Source organism: Osmia lignaria, unplaced genomic scaffold, assembly GCF_051020975.1.
Source record: "Osmia lignaria lignaria isolate PbOS001 unplaced genomic scaffold, iyOsmLign1 scaffold0007, whole genome shotgun sequence".
NCBI classification, from domain to species: domain Eukaryota; kingdom Metazoa; phylum Arthropoda; class Insecta; order Hymenoptera; family Megachilidae; genus Osmia; species Osmia lignaria.
The window spans coordinates 342,501-350,000 of NW_027478164.1; the positions used below are offsets into that span (position 1 = coordinate 342,501).

General features: G+C 40.4%; 1 non-coding gene across 1 annotated transcript in view; it reads left to right on the forward strand.

Annotated features, from left to right (window-relative positions):
- Window positions 1-7,493: 7,493 nt before the first annotated feature.
- LOC143306373 (small subunit ribosomal RNA) overlaps window positions 7,494-7,500 on the forward strand; it is a 1,923-nt gene continuing 1,916 nt past the window's right edge. Inside the window, exon 1 of the ribosomal RNA XR_013063788.1 lies at window positions 7,494-7,500. This exon is cut by the window's right edge and continues 1,916 nt beyond it. This is a non-coding gene — a ribosomal RNA (small subunit ribosomal RNA).

Here is a 7,500-nt window from a genome sequence, read left to right on the forward strand (position 1 = left end):
TGCGTCGCCGACCTAGCGGCCTGCCGATCGGTATTTAGAGGGAGGCACTTTGAAAGCAACACGCCGTTGGAACTTTGAAAAATTTCGATGCGTCGCCAAAGTTCGTACTTTTCGATAAAATCTTCGTCCTATGATACATTTCGATCAAGAACTACATTGATCGTCATGAAACTGTTTTTTTTTTTGGGAGACGTGTACGCTCCTTTTCATAAAGGAGACTATCTTATTGCGAAAGTCAAAATCGCACGCTCTCACGGCGATTTGCCCCCGTATACGCCTGGGCGTAAGCCCGTGCGTCGCCGACCTAGCGGCCTGCCGATCGGTATTTAGAGGGAGGCACTTTGAAAGCAACACGCCGTTGGAACTTTGAAAAATTTCGATGCGTCGCCAAAGTTCGTACTTTTCGATAAAATCTTCGTCCTATGATACATTTCGATCAAGAACTACATTGATCGTCATGAAACTGTTTTTTTTTTTGGGAGACGTGTACGCTCCTTTTCATAAAGGAGACTATCTTATTGCGAAAGTCAAAATCGCACGCTCTCACGGCGATTTGCCCCCGTATACGCCTGGGCGTAAGCCCGTGCGTCGCCGACCTAGCGGCCTGCCGATCGGTATTTAGAGGGAGGCACTTTGAAAGCAACACGCCGTTGGAACTTTGAAAAATTTCGATGCGTCGCCAAAGTTCGTACTTTTCGATAAAATCTTCGTCCTATGATACATTTCGATCAAGAACTACATTGATCGTCATGAAACTGTTTTTTTTTTTGGGAGACGTGTACGCTCCTTTTCATAAAGGAGACTATCTTATTGCGAAAGTCAAAATCGCACGCTCTCACGGCGATTTGCCCGCGTATACGCCTGGGCGTAAGCCCGTGCGTCGCCGACCTAGCGGCCTGCCGATCGGTATTTAGAGGGAGGCACTTTGAAAGCAACACGCCGCTGGAACTTTGAAAAATTTCGGGGCAAAGCAATACGCGGCTGGGACTTTGAAATATTTCGGAGCGCACCTAAAGTTCGTTATTTTGGCTAAACGGAGCGAAAATCTGCATTTATACCATCACGGACGTTAGTTTAATAGCGTTTAACGATGGATCCACGGTACAGAATGCAAAAATATGATTGTTAAAATTTTCGACTAATCGGTTCTAAGAGGCGAAGCAATACGCCGCTGGGACTTTGAAATATTTCGGAGCGCACCTAAAGTTCGTTATTTTGGCTAAACGGAGCGAAAATCTGCATTTATACCATCACGGACGTTAGTTTAATAGCGTTTAACGATGGATCCACGGTACAGAATGCAAAAATATGATTGTTAAAATTTTCGACTAATCGGTTCTAAGAGGCGAAGCAATACGCCGCTGGGACTTTGAAATATTTCGGAGCGCACCTAAAGTTCGTTATTTTGGCTAAACGGAGCGAAAATCTGCATTTATACCATCACGGACGTTAGTTTAATAGCGTTTAACGATCGATCCACGGTACAGAATGCAAAAATATGATTGTTAAAATTTTCGACTAATCGGTTCTAAGAGGCGAAGCAATACGCCGCTGGGACTTTGAAATATTTCGGAGCGCACCTAAAGTTCGTTATTTTGGCTAAACGGAGCGAAAATCTGCATTTATACCATCACGGACGCTAGTTTAATAGCGTTTAACGATCGATCCACGGTACAGAATGCAAAAATATGATTGTTAAAATTTTCGACTAATCGGTTCTAAGAGGCGAAGCAATACGCCGCTGGGACTTTGAAATATTTCGGAGCGCACCTAAAGTTCGTTATTTTGGCTAAACGGAGCGAAAATCTGCATTTATACCATCACGGACGTTAGTTTAATAGCGTTTAACGATCGATCCACGGTACAGAATGCAAAAATATGATTGTTAAAATTTTCGACTAATCGGTTCTAAGAGGCGAAGCAATACGCCGCTGGGACTTTGAAATATTTCGGAGCGCACCTAAAGTTCGTTATTTTGGCTAAACGGAGCGAAAATCTGCATTTATACCATCACGGACGTTAGTTTAATAGCGTTTAACGATGGATCCACGGTACAGAATGCAAAAATATGATTGTTAAAATTTTCGACTAATCGGTTCTAAGAGGCGAAGCAATACGCCGCTGGGACTTTGAAATATTTCGGAGCGCACCTAAAGTTCGTTATTTTGGCTAAACGGAGCGAAAATCTGCATTTATACCATCACGGACGTTAGTTTAATAGCGTTTAACGATGGATCCACGGTACAGAATGCAAAAATATGATTGTTAAAATTTTCGACTAATCGGTTCTAAGAGGCGAAGCAATACGCCGCTGGGACTTTGAAATATTTCGGAGCGCACCTAAAGTTCGTTATTTTGGCTAAACGGAGCGAAAATCTGCATTTATACCATCACGGACGCTAGTTTAATAGCGTTTAACGATCGATCCACGGTACAGAATGCAAAAATATGATTGTTAAAATTTTCGACTAATCGGTTCTAAGAGGCGAAGCAATACGCCGCTGGGACTTTGAAATATTTCGGAGCGCACCTAAAGTTCGTTATTTTGGCTAAACGGAGCGAAAATCTGCATTTATACCATCACGGACGTTAGTTTAATAGCGTTTAACGATGGATCCACGGTACAGAATGCAAAAATATGATTGTTAAAATTTTCGACTAATCGGTTCTAAGAGGCGAAGCAATACGCCGCTGGGACTTTGAAATATTTCGGAGCGCACCTAAAGTTCGTTATTTTGGCTAAACGGAGCGAAAATCTGCATTTATACCATCACGGACGTTAGTTTAATAGCGTTTAACGATGGATCCACGGTACAGAATGCAAAAATATGATTGTTAAAATTTTCGACTAATCGGTTCTAAGAGGCGAAGCAATACGCCGCTGGGACTTTGAAATATTTCGGAGCGCACCTAAAGTTCGTTATTTTGGCTAAACGGAGCGAAAATCTGCATTTATACCATCACGGACGTTAGTTTAATAGCGTTTAACGATCGATCCACGGTACAGAATGCAAAAATATGATTGTTAAAATTTTCGACTAATCGGTTCTAAGAGGCGAAGCAATACGCCGCTGGGACTTTGAAATATTTCGGAGCGCACCTAAAGTTCGTTATTTTGGCTAAACGGAGCGAAAATCTGCATTTATACCATCACGGACGCTAGTTTAATAGCGTTTAACGATCGATCCACGGTACAGAATGCAAAAATATGATTGTTAAAATTTTCGACTAATCGGTTCTAAGAGGCGAAGCAATACGCCGCTGGGACTTTGAAATATTTCGGAGCGCACCTAAAGTTCGTTATTTTGGCTAAACGGAGCGAAAATCTGCATTTATACCATCACGGACGTTAGTTTAATAGCGTTTAACGATCGATCCACGGTACAGAATGCAAAAATATGATTGTTAAAATTTTCGACTAATCGGTTCTAAGAGGCGAAGCAATACGCCGCTGGGACTTTGAAATATTTCGGAGCGCACCTAAAGTTCGTTATTTTGGCTAAACGGAGCGAAAATCTGCATTTATACCATCACGGACGTTAGTTTAATAGCGTTTAACGATGGATCCACGGTACAGAATGCAAAAATATGATTGTTAAAATTTTCGACTAATCGGTTCTAAGAGGCGAAGCAATACGCCGCTGGGACTTTGAAATATTTCGGAGCGCACCTAAAGTTCGTTATTTTGGCTAAACGGAGCGAAAATCTGCATTTATACCATCACGGACGTTAGTTTAATAGCGTTTAACGATGGATCCACGGTACAGAATGCAAAAATATGATTGTTAAAATTTTCGACTAATCGGTTCTAAGAGGCGAAGCAATACGCCGCTGGGACTTTGAAATATTTCGGAGCGCACCTAAAGTTCGTTATTTTGGCTAAACGGAGCGAAAATCTGCATTTATACCATCACGGACGCTAGTTTAATAGCGTTTAACGATCGATCCACGGTACAGAATGCAAAAATATGATTGTTAAAATTTTCGACTAATCGGTTCTAAGAGGCGAAGCAATACGCCGCTGGGACTTTGAAATATTTCGGAGCGCACCTAAAGTTCGTTATTTTGGCTAAACGGAGCGAAAATCTGCATTTATACCATCACGGACGTTAGTTTAATAGCGTTTAACGATGGATCCACGGTACAGAATGCAAAAATATGATTGTTAAAATTTTCGACTAATCGGTTCTAAGAGGCGAAGCAATACGCCGCTGGGACTTTGAAATATTTCGGAGCGCACCTAAAGTTCGTTATTTTGGCTAAACGGAGCGAAAATCTGCATTTATACCATCACGGACGCTAGTTTAATAGCGTTTAACGATCGATCCACGGTACAGAATGCAAAAATATGATTGTTAAAATTTTCGACTAATCGGTTCTAAGAGGCGAAGCAATACGCCGCTGGGACTTTGAAATATTTCGGAGCGCACCTAAAGTTCGTTATTTTGGCTAAACGGAGCGAAAATCTGCATTTATACCATCACGGACGTTAGTTTAATAGCGTTTAACTATGGATCCACGGTACAGAATGCAAAAATATGATTGTTAAAATTTTCGACTAATCGGTTCTAAGAGGCGAAGCAATACGCCGCTGGGACTTTGAAATATTTCGGAGCGCACCTAAAGTTCGTTATTTTGGCTAAACGGAGCGAAAATCTGCATTTATACCATCACGGACGTTAGTTTAATAGCGTTTAACGATGGATCCACGGTACAGAATGCAAAAATATGATTGTTAAAATTTTCGACTAATCGGTTCTAAGAGGCGAAGCAATACGCCGCTGGGACTTTGAAATATTTCGGAGCGCACCTAAAGTTCGTTATTTTGGCTAAACGGAGCGAAAATCTGCATTTATACCATCACGGACGTTAGTTTAATAGCGTTTAACGATGGATCCACGGTACAGAATGCAAAAATATGATTGTTAAAATTTTCGACTAATCGGTTCTAAGAGGCGAAGCAATACGCCGCTGGGACTTTGAAATATTTCGGAGCGCACCTAAAGTTCGTTATTTTGGCTAAACGGAGCGAAAATCTGCATTTATACCATCACGGACGCTAGTTTAATAGCGTTTAACGATCGATCCACCGTACAGAATGCAAAAATATGATTGTTAAAATTTTCGACTAATCGGTTCTAAGAGGCGAAGCAATACGCCGCTGGGACTTTGAAATATTTCGGAGCGCACCTAAAGTTCGTTATTTTGGCTAAACGGAGCGAAAATCTGCATTTATACCATCACGGACGTTAGTTTAATAGCGTTTAACGATGGATCCACGGTACAGAATGCAAAAATATGATTGTTAAAATTTTCGACTAATCGGTTCTAAGAGGCGAAGCAATACGCCGCTGGGACTTTGAAATATTTCGGAGCGCACCTAAAGTTCGTTATTTTGGCTAAACGGAGCGAAAATCTGCATTTATACCATCACGGACGTTAGTTTAATAGCGTTTAACGATGGATCCACGGTACAGAATGCAAAAATATGATTGTTAAAATTTTCGACTAATCGGTTCTAAGAGGCGAAGCAATACGCCGCTGGGACTTTGAAATATTTCGGAGCGCACCTAAAGTTCGTTATTTTGGCTAAACGGAGCGAAAATCTGCATTTATACCATCACGGACGCTAGTTTAATAGCGTTTAACGATCGATCCACCGTACAGAATGCAAAAATATGATTGTTAAAATTTTCGACTAATCGGTTCTAAGAGGCGAAGCAATACGCCGCTGGGACTTTGAAATATTTCGGAGCGCACCTAAAGTTCGTTATTTTGGCTAAACGGAGCGAAAATCTGCATTTATACCATCACGGACGTTAGTTTAATAGCGTTTAACGATGGATCCACGGTACAGAATGCAAAAATATGATTGTTAAAATTTTCGACTTATCGGTTCTGGATCACTGAAAAATCAAAAAAAATTATTAATTTTGATTAATTAAATTACATATGTAGTTTTATATTGTTATAGTCTCGTATTTGTTAATGTTTTGTCGTAAGAAAATGCAAAAATATCGTTTTAATGTTTTCGTCTCATCGGTTCTGGATCGCTGAAAAATCAAAAAAAAATATTAATTTTGATTAATTAAATTACAAATGGAGTTTTATATTGCTATAGTCGCTTATTTGTTAATGTTTTACCGTAAGAAAATGCAAAAATATCGTTTTAATATTTTCATCTCATCGGTTCTGGGCGGTTTTAAAATTTTTTAAAATATTAATTAAACCCATGATTTACATGAGAATGTGAATTTATTATGTCCTGCATGTTAATTTATTAATTTTCATGTATAGAACGTTATAAAATGAAAGGATATGTTCGACGATATTTTCAGTCTAAGTTTTACCGTGCCGGCGGGATGGTACGCTCTCACGGCGGTTTGCACAGGCATACGCCTGGGCGTAAGCCCATGCGTCGCCGACCTAGCGGCCGGCCGTTCGGTATTTATAGGAAGGCACTTTCGGTTCGCTCGGACCGGTCGGGAGTAGCGTCGAGCGTGTGGCTCTTTTATGACTTCGGTTGAAAAGCAGTCTACCGCTCCTCGAGAATATACTTTCTCGACTATTCTCGTTCCGGTTTTCCGTTGCGGATTATTATTAATCTCCACACAGCATTACCACGGGTCGGTGTCTAAGACCGAATGGCCCATATGTGGTGAGCCTTGTAATATAAGGCTGGTGACCTGTATGCACTTATAAATGTTGCATACTTGTACAAACTGAGCATCAACTGTCTGTAACCAAAATTTGTTAAAACTGAAAAAGTTATAAGATTGTATAAAATTTTTGAACCAAGAAAGTAGTGTTAGACGAAAATTCGTTCTATCACTTTTAGAAGGGAGACTGTTTGGAAATATTTAAAGTATAAAATACACAAAAGTCCACTGAATTATGAACAAAATTACGTCCCTGAATTTAAGAAAAGTCAAGAGGTGTCAGAAATAAAATCCTCTCTGATACGTTCAGAGAGGAAAATAAGTATGGAGAGAGGAGTAAAAATGAAAGAAGTTTTAAGGCTGGGGAAACTTCTAAAGGAGAGAGATTCCAACATATCTAATATGTACATTTAAAGCAAGTCCAAGGAACTCTCTCCGTTAATGTTTGAAAAGGTGTGTGCAGATGGAGGAGAAATGTATAAAGTACAGAGACGAGGTTGGTGGGCCCGCTCTAATGATAAAGATTATAAAATTTGGTGGCAAAATGACCAGCATGATCACTGTACGCGCTTTCTCGATTTGTATAGCATGCCACTGTCCGCGCTATCTTTTATTATATTGTCCAGCGTGTGTGGTCTACGTGCTTGCACGATGGATGCACGGCGTGAAAGTGATTTTCGTGCTTTATGAGAGGAGGAGGAGAATATTTGGCCTCTATAAGAGGTACAAAATTTATGAAATGTGTGTTACATACAAAAGAGAAATGGCTTAACGTCGATCGGTCTTACAGGGAGGGCCGACGACGAAAATTTAAATTTACAATAATAACTAAGCTCCCTGG